At 31.9% G+C, this 9,387-nt stretch overlaps 1 long non-coding RNA gene across 1 annotated transcript; it reads left to right on the top strand.

The window, feature by feature from the left end:
- The first annotated feature begins 4,380 nt into the window (after positions 1 to 4,380).
- On the top strand, positions 4,381 to 7,603 carry LOC128157901 (uncharacterized). Its single transcript, XR_008239880.1, has 2 exons — positions 4,381 to 5,544; positions 6,609 to 7,603. It is a non-coding gene; the product is annotated as an uncharacterized LOC128157901 (long non-coding RNA).
- The last annotated feature ends 1,784 nt before the right edge of the window (positions 7,604 to 9,387 follow it).

Genomic DNA, 9,387 nt, shown 5'->3' with positions numbered 1-9,387 from the left:
TACATCCAGATGGAGATTTTTTGTCTTTATGTGTTAACTAAATTTATTTTTTATAAGTATTTTATCATCTGACAATGCAAAATTTTTGTTTGAATGGAGCTAATAAGAACATCTGCAAAGACAAGTGTGGCTGAATTCATTTGTCCCAAGGGGGCCATTATCTGAGCCATGGTTTAGATGGAGCATGTGTTTAGGGAAAATTGATAAGCTGTAAAATGGGCAGAGGTTTTGGGCTATTTTAAAACTGTTTTATGTAAACCAAAAGTTTCTATCATTATAAGGAAATAAATAATATCATTATTAATAAAGAATTTAACTATATTTAGAAGTTGTTTAAATTTATTAGTCAAGTAAATTGATGAAGTGACCCTATAGGGCATTAGTTTAAACGGAATTCAAAACTACTGATATGATTGTAGTGTTTGGGCAATTTTAATTTTTTTTTCATAATATTAAATTATTTCCTTTTTTACATATATTTTAACATAGTATGGTAATGTTTTGGGAGTTTATTAAATTCAACAAGCTCATCAAAGAAAATCATAGTCCTATTTTTTATAATATTAAATTATTTTCTTTTTTACATATTTTAACATAGTATGGTAATGTTTTGGGAGTTTATTAAATTCAACAAGCTCATCAAAGAAAATCATAGTCCTATGGGATCAATTTTCTGATATGGAGTTCCATTGTACCATAGGAGAAAGTGAGGAAAATTTGAAACAACTAGCTGCATCTGTTAAGACTCTTATTAGAAAGGTATATAAAGTTTTATCAACAAAAGAGCATTGCTTGGCTACTGGTATTTCCATTTACTGCAAAGGGAGGGGTTATTGTCATTTTGTTGGTGTTTCTTTTAAACAAATAAAAAAAATATCATCAGATACATAAATTTGTAAATGTATTACTCAATACTGTTATACAAATGTATTTACAGTGAAGTTCTGACAATTTTGATTTTTTTTTATTTGTTTGTATACGTGTTCCAAACCTTTATTATTCAATTCAATTATTTGTCCCATTCGAAATTAGCCTTGCGGGGGTATTAGTCCATTAGGACAGTTCCAGTTCATTTGTTTTCCTTCAAGAAAAAGTGCACTTATTGGCCTTGGTAAAAAGTGGAAAAAATTTTTTTAGTGTATATAAATAACACAAAGCAGGCGGGCGGCTGCCAAAGGGTACCCTCATTGTACGGATAACTCCTCCTACAGTTTTGAAGATAGGAAGTTGTTCATTTGCAGTTTCATTGTACATTTATCAGAGGTGTGCATTTTGCTAGGATTTTGATTTCTGATAATTTATGAAAAAAATACCAGCTTTTGAACTTGGTCATTTTTTGACAAAATATTGCACATAGGGTACCCTCATTGTAAGGATTACTCCTCATACAGTTTTAAAGATAGGAAGTTGTTCTTTTGCAAATCAATTGTACATATATCAGAGGTTTGCATTTTTCCAGGATTTTCATTTCTGATTATTAAGGCCTAACAAAAAAATTTGTGTGTTTCGGGTAACCCGACCTAACCTACAAAAATGGCCATATCCTACCATTTTTAGACTGTTTTCCCCAGGCCGATTTTGCATGGCAGTACCGCCATTGAAGTTCCCCCGCCATGCATCACACAGTGCCGCCATGCTTCCCGCTATGCATGTTTATTTCAAAGCAAAATTCTTTTTCCGATTATTACACATCTTAACTGTAATTAGTAGATATAAAGTTATCGTTTATCCGCTCAAACTTCAGAAAAACACTTGCACCCGCAGTGAGCGCAGTTAATTTCGACATCGATCTCAGCAATGGGGCACACGTGGTTTACGATTCAAGAACTTAGCTAATGATTAAGATAAATTTAAACTGAGTTTATTAATTGGTGATTAATGCATAAATAGGGACGTGATTACTTCTTGTTTTAATATAATGTGCTTTTTTCGACATCTCCGCCATTATCGAATGTTGTGGATTTTCCAAGATCTAAAAATAGCACAATGTTCACTCGATGGTGTTAGCTTGGATTCGATATGCTTGAACTCTTTATTTGCCGCAAGGATATTGGAAACTTGAAAAAATGTACACAATAAAGAAAAAAAAAACTACAGTTATTTGCAGAAATGCACGGAAGCGATGTCACATGACTAAAAACATCGTATATTGTATGCCTATTAAAATGATTGACTGTGTACATACATGTAAACGGGGAAGGGGACTGGGGTCAAGATATCACAGAAACTTTCATATGAACCCCCAATTTAAACAAGAAATGTTAACTGCCCAGAATAAGTTGAATCAAGTTTGATGTAATTGTATGGACTTGTTCTGCCTATTTCTTGTTCAACACCCCCCTAAAAAATTTCTTCTATAAGGAGTGGGAGTGGAGTGGGACAGAAGCTGATGTTGAACTGCCATGTGAATCTATATTTCTTGTGTTTTGTGAAAACTTGTGAGGACCAACCTCTTAAAAAACTGATTTTGAAAAAAAAATGTTATTAGTTTTTCAAGAAAAAAACCCAGAAAAATTGTATATTAAATATACACAGATATGAAAATATAATTATGAATTGAAATGATACTTGTTGATGTAGATTTCATGAAAATGCATCGATTATAGTACATATCATGTAGTACGTTTCATCAAATGGTTATATTATTACGCACAGTGATTTTGCCGGCTTAGGCGCTTTAATGCCGCACCGCGCACTTACTCTGACAAACTTCCCCCCCATGCTTCAAAAATTTTCTGGGGAAAACACTGTTAGATGTCTGATTTTATCCGATTGTGAATTTTATCTTATTTCCAATAAAAATTTCGTTTTTAAATATAAAACAAAGAAACATTCTTATGATTCATACAAAAAAAATATGATAAAATAAAAAAAAATCCCTACTTACCTAACCTAATTTTTTCATCAGTGTTACCCTAAACACACAATTTATTTTTTTAGGCCTAATGAAAAAAATACCAGCTTTTGAACTTAACTATTTTTTGGCAAAATATTGCATATTGGTACTCCATTTCACTGGATACGATAGGTAGTGTTTATCAATTCATGGTTGACATGGATTATGGACACAGTTCACATATTATAAAGAAAACCCAGTTTGCTGTCACTTTGACAGCTTTTCGCTTGTTTTAAATTACTCAGCAGGCTGACCCTGTGAATTTTTTCTTCTGGGGTGGGAGGGGGGCTCTAGTCCCAAAATTGTGGTAGCGATAAGGATGCTTTTGGTGATATTTTTTTTTATTCAGCCATGCTCTATACTTAAACAATTTATTACATGTACTCTTAGAAAATAGAAATGCGTGTATACATTAAAACAGACCAATCACCATGATATGATATGTAAAATTTTCCAGAACTAACATCTCTAAAGCCGATTGAATCATTCACTTGCATCTTCTCTGGATTCTCTTGATAAAGTGGACACCAAGTTCATAATTTCTTTTCCGAAAAATCGTACATCCTTAAAAAAATGTTACCATCCAGAGTTAATATGATGCTATCTCAATATTTTTTTTTCTTTATTCTGTGCTCATTCTGGCAATTACAGCACCTCTTTTCCTGCAGCTGTCTGTGACATAACTGTTACAATACATATGTGGTCATGTCAAAATTCCATAAACTTGTATACATTTGTAATTAGTCAACTGTGCTATATCAGAAAATAAAGATATAAATGCAGAGACTACCGGTGAAAAATGCATATTGTAGTATCGAAATACATGTAATAATTACAAACAGGATTTTAAAGTTGCAAATGTGCATCTTTAGGAAGAATTACATTGAAGGTCTGTGGAGTCAACTTTAGACTGTTAAGTCCGAGTTTTATAGATTACACAATCAGAATTACACACATTCATACTCAGCCTTACACACCAACACGATTGCATATTTGAATATAAGTTTACATGACTAAATTTTTCAACACGTTCCCCTCCATATGAAATCGCTTTCCATCACTGACCTTGTATGGTCAGGAATGTTTGTTTGATCACTATATGGTCATATGCAACTTAAAAGCTGTATATTCGATTTCATTTTTTTTTTCACACGTAAAATAATGCATAAAGTATAATTCTGCAAACATGCTAATCAATCCACCGACAGAATAATGTTGATTTAAATGTCTCCTCCCTTAGATTTAAATAGACACGATGCAAGTAGGTTCGGTATGATTTTTGCAAATATAGATTATCAATAGGTATTGATGCTAATTTTGGTAAATTTAAGCCTGCATATGAATGAGAAGTATCCGTCAGTGCTTGAATATTACAGGAAAAAGCAATTTCTTGACAACGACAAACTAATAATCACTTATCAAATTACCAATAACAGGACATGATTGTGTTTTGGGTCTCATTTGGGTGTTCTACAACACACCTCACAGCCTTATTAGCATAATCGGAACCTTTCTGGTTTTTATATTCACGAAAGAATGAAAAAACCCGAGAAAGTCAAAACTTCGTATATCTCGGGATTTTAACGAGACCAGTCTCATACTCGTGAAAATCGAGAGAGGAGTCTAAATGGAAAAAGTAAGTAAAAGTTTTTGTTTCTTATATTGGCAAGCTTTTAAATTATTTAAAGTTGCAGAACAATTGTTTATTAATGTGAAGTCGAAGTTTGGGGTGAATAGCCTTATCTCTTTAAATTTTGCTCAGCATGAAACAGTCTGAACAGCAATCCTCGATTTTGTCAATACTCTAAATAGTGCTAAGGAGTAGTCATTCGTCGGTAAGAACATACTTACTTACATTGTTAAACTACTCAAAAACTCTTTTAAAAGCCTACAATGCATTAAGTCTAGTACAAGTGTTACAAAAATGTCGATAATTAATGGTCGTTGTGAAATGTGACTTGAAAGACATGTTTTAGTATGAAATGTGTATGCAGGTGTATTATAGTCAGTTTTTACACATATTGTTACGTAGCATACGTTAAAAAAATATTGTATGTTTTTCCTAGAATATTGAGTTTGTGTCAATCATGCTTTCAGTCATTTCCATACAGAATTTCCTCGACACGTACAATGTACACTGTACATGTGGTTTTGATATCTGTATCTCATTCAAACTGTTAACTTTATGTCTTATTTATCTTATTAACGATGAGAGTGTTTATGAATCAAGGTTCTGCATTTGTTATGTAAATAAAACATTATACTATTGAGAGTATGAGATAGAGATAGACTCAGAGAGAGAGAGAGAGAGAGAGAGAGAGAGAGAGAGAGAGAGAGAGAGAAGCCATAACAAGTTTTATAGTTATATGTCATTTCGCACTTAATGAGTTGTTATAGCTGTTATCATGGTATTGTTTTGACCATGTCTCAGATACTGCATGTGCCCATAAAAAAAGTGTAATCTAGGACACACCCTTTTGTTTGATAATGACAGCATTTAGCTTTGTAATGATAGCTAGTGTATCTTTTTTTCTTCTAATCTACAGGTTTACCTGCGGCTTCCAGATGATCTGAAAGATCGGGAATATAGAAAATATTGTCAATTTGATATTGCTAATGACCCAGTCAAGTCTGCTGAAGCCCAGAAGGTACTTCTTTGACATGTAATAAACTTACAACTTGTTTTCCATATGTAGATATATTTGGTTTAAGCTGATGGAAAGCCAAGCAAGGTCATCTAAATAGCTACAATGTCTTGTGTAAAAGGGAAAGGTTTATATATGGGCATCTTGTTGCAAATCTGCTTGATTATTAGCTGCAGATCTGTAGCTCTCTGGTTGAAAAAATTCGGATAGACTATCCGAATTTTTTCAACCAGAGAGCTACAGATCTGCAGCTACTTGATTATCTGTATTTTAAGGGGTGGGAACCTCTGAAAGGAATACCAGGAGTTTGAAAATATTATAAACTTTAAGAGATGTGTTTTACACTCTCTGAGAAAATGGGATTTGCAGAAATCCCATGAAATTTCTAATGCTGGAAATATGTTTTTCAGATTAGTTTTTGTTATTGACGCAATCATATTTTGGTGTACATTGAATGTTGATAGTTGAAACTCATACAGACAATCTTTCTGTCCACTGGATATCTAAATATCTTTGAAGTTACCCCATTGAAGTTACACATTCATTACATTTATCATGTGTGTGCAGAATTGATTGAGCCAGGTTTCCTGATGTTTCCTGATGTTGTCATATAACTTATATATTATTATTATATGATAATAAGTGATACATTGTACTGCTTTAAAAAGTATATATCACTTGTGACTTACTGGTATATTAGTACATATTTCATTTGTAAAATCATTTGACAAATTTAAAGTGTTTTGTAGTACTGAAAATTTAAAGTGTTTTGTAGTACTGAAATGTTTTTATGGCTTTAAAAATTACTGAAAGTACATGCACATGATGCAACTATCTTTTGACGCTGTTTATATAACAAAAAGAAACTGTCAGCTGGGTTTAAAATTAGTGGCAAAATGATGTAATACATGTATGTACAATATTAGAAAAGATTACATTGTTAGTAATTGCACATTCCATAAATAACTTCATTGAATATATACATGTAAGTATTTGATGAGTGCACAATGTTTGCAAAAATTACATGACTGTAATTCTCTTAACACTTTATGTTTATTCTATTTTAGTTTCCAGACCATGACATTAATGAATATTCCTTGAATGGAATGCATGAGGATTAGAATGGAACCTTATTCTGCCTTTTTACCAACTCACACCATCTTTTCAAGATTTATGGAGCCAACCACAGAAGAATTTGTTCTATACACATTATTCATAACATTCTTATTCATGTTGCATAACTTTAAATGTTACTGGATGAATTGTGTTCACATAATGAATACCAGTTAACTTTTTATCGAGTGCACTTAATTCGTATTTTTCCTACCCATCCATCTAACATATGTTTTTATATTACATATTCATATACGTGTTACATAACATTTTTGGAAACAGCTATTTTTTTTAAATTGGAATTTAGCCTTACTATTTTATACAAGTTTTTTTAAAGGGACTTGGACACGATTTTAGATCAAAATTTTGTTTTCAATTTCTTTATGCATAAAATGATTTACTTGCACATTTTGAATAATTGACCATAATTTGAATGTTAGAAGTCAAGTTATAAGATAGATACAGGGGTAAGAATTTATTGTTATGCAAACAAAGCTCGAGTCTTATGTTTGTTTACAAATAATATAAAGTATGAAATTACCATACTGATTCGATGTGTTCATAAATGATATTAATGATATTATTAATAGAAAAAAGCAACATTTGAATGAAACACCAATAAAACACATATGTAAATAATAACAAGACTCGCGCTTTGTTTACAAAACAAAGAATATTTAATTCTTTATCTTTCTTTTAACTCAGTATTTGACTTTCAAAATTAGTATTATGATTTTTTTAGAATGATATATGCAATTTCATTAATTTATTTTTCATTTTAAGAAAATTCATTTTAAAAAAGATCTCTTACAACCTGTGTATTTTTTTTTCAGTTTACATAACACAGTGTATTAATTGAATGTAGTTGTGTAGATTTATACATGTACCTACAAGCAATATACATTTAATATTCACCAGGTACATGTACCAGCCTACTATATTTGATAAATAAATGTACTTCTTTCATGCCTTTTTCATGCCTTTTACTCATTGTTATATGTATTTTTTATAATTAAAATACTTTGAAAACTTTTCTCAATTTATTTATTTTAGTAAGATTAAGAAACGGACTATAGTTAATGCACGTTTTCAAGAGTTGTCTCTCTTGGGGACAATAATGAATGCTCCCCAGGGTTCATGACCCTGAATATTGAGTAGGCTGTGAGGTGTGTACAATGTAGCCGTTAAAAATGGGAATTTTGACTTGCTTTTTTATAAGTTTCCCATACGAAAGTGTGCGGAAATATTGAGATAAATAACTGTAGACGAGGATTTATAAATAAACTACCAACACATACATTATGAATTATATGGTATATTTTTGAAATGTTAGTTTCATGAATAAATCGTATTTATTTTTCAAAATGAAAAATAGAAGTTTATGCACAAGGGCCTGTGCAAGTTCATCAGAGGTAAACATCAAGGACACCGCCTCACTTCATTAGCTGTTTTCTTATTGATATTGTGAAACTATACAAACATGTATGTGTCAGTTTTGTATAAATGATTTCTTCATTCATAGCTCACCTCTGCAGAAAATATATGTACCCTATTTGAGAATTCTGTAAGTTTTATTGTCGCAGGAATGTCGAGGAGTTGTCGATATTGAATGTTTACCATCTGGACAAAGTTTGTGATATATCTAAACGTAAATAGATAAATATGGATATGGAATCTTACAGAAGAAACAACAATTCAGAAAAACGATTTTTCCTGCTTTATATATTTATACAGTGCAATATGAAGTAAAGAACCTTCAAAAGTTCTGACCACTCTTGACGAAGGAAACAAACTCCTTGTGCACCACAGTTTTACAATAATACACATTGAGTCATATATTAAGGACAGTGATTGGGAAGGCCAAACATGTCAATGGGACTATGGCCCCACAGTTATTAATTTTAATGGGCCATTTTCATAATGAAAGGGACATGTATTTGTTTTATGTGTTTACCATGTTTACACGTCGATCAGTCTGATTATTTAATATTATTGCCGACTTCATCGTCACTTCTTCAGCTATAACATCGTTTTTTATCCATATTGTCGGCTCAAACATGTACAACTGAATAGAAAAATTCTTTTAATTTAGTAACCATTTAAAAAAGCAACATTGATGGTGATTAAAAGTAAAAACTGTAAACTAGATGATGCTAATCGTACCATTTACAATCAGATGGTACAAGAAAATTGATGTGACGTCACTGTACCACGTGACACTATATCTAATTAACGAGTTTTTATACGATCAGGGCTATAATTTAAATTGATTTTATGGCTAATAAAAGGCTTTTTACAGCAAACAAACATTTAGAAGTAATTAATATATATACAAGAGAGGCAAAAATGTAAAATGTCCCATACTTTAGAAAAATGCAATATGTCCTTTAAGTGCACTTGTTCTTTTTATTGGTCAGTTTGGACTAATTATACCCCCGCTCCGAAGGAGAGGGGGTATACTGTTTTACCCTTGTGTGTCTGTCTGTCTGTCCGTCTGTCTGTCTGTCCGTCCGTCTGTCTGTCTGTCTGTCCGTCCGTAACAAAAATTTCTGTCGCATTTATCTCAGCAACTATTTATCGCAGATGCTTGAAATTTTTACACAGTGTTTGCTAAGGCATGCCATATCGTGGGATATATTTTTGTATCAATCGGACTTCAACTTCCTGTTAAATGAGTACTTTGTTTATTTTAGCCAAAATTTTCAAACCAATTTTCCTCAAAGATTTCTCGGC

The sequence above is a fragment of the Crassostrea angulata genome, chromosome 8, assembly GCF_025612915.1.
Source record: "Crassostrea angulata isolate pt1a10 chromosome 8, ASM2561291v2, whole genome shotgun sequence".
In the NCBI taxonomy this organism is placed as follows: Eukaryota; Metazoa; Mollusca; class Bivalvia; order Ostreida; family Ostreidae; genus Magallana; species Magallana angulata.
This window is presented reverse-complemented; position numbering and strand designations above follow the sequence as displayed.